Source organism: Penaeus monodon, chromosome 34, assembly GCF_015228065.2.
Source record: "Penaeus monodon isolate SGIC_2016 chromosome 34, NSTDA_Pmon_1, whole genome shotgun sequence".
Lineage (NCBI taxonomy): Eukaryota > Metazoa > Arthropoda > Malacostraca > Decapoda > Penaeidae > Penaeus > Penaeus monodon.
In genome coordinates, this window is record NC_051419.1 from 2059793 (window position 1) to 2060480 (window position 688).

The following is a 688-nucleotide window of genomic DNA, read 5'->3' on the forward strand; positions in this document are numbered from 1 at the left end:
CTGTCACTGGGTTTATGTGGTGCCAGTTAATCATTATTTTTTTAAGACAGGATTGGTTTGATATATTATAAATTTTAGGATATGTATGACTGCTTTTTTATCACTTTCTGTCACTGGTTTTAAGTGACGCTAATTAATCATATATCTGGTACTTTATTAAGACTGGAGGTGGTTTAATATAATATATATTTTATGATATATATGACCGTTGCTTTGTTTTTTTCCGGATTTCGAATACATATTTATCCGTATTATAGCGTATTATAAAATATATCGATTCTTCATCTTTGATTGATCTTTCCCGAAACAAGGCCAGTGCGACAATAACTTTATTCTAAATTTGTGCAGTAGGACTCAAAAGATTGTCCTTATTACCTGAATAAACGAATAATTTATCGCGAAGGAACGGCCATTGGGTCAACGGTCGTCTGGCAGCGCGGAAGTAGTCGTCGTACCGTAAGACCTATAAATACTTATCAATCTTTTTAATATTTCTCTCTTTCTTTCCTTGTTTAACAAACTGAAACTAACATGGAAATTCTGGAAAGATTTTTGTTATATAGGTTTTGTTTTCGATGTGCCGTGTTGCTAAATCAATGAAGGATTTATATTGTTAGTAAACAGGATGGGGTCGTTTGCTAATGTTCTCGGAAATGATGACATGGATTTTTCTTAAAAAAACAATTGC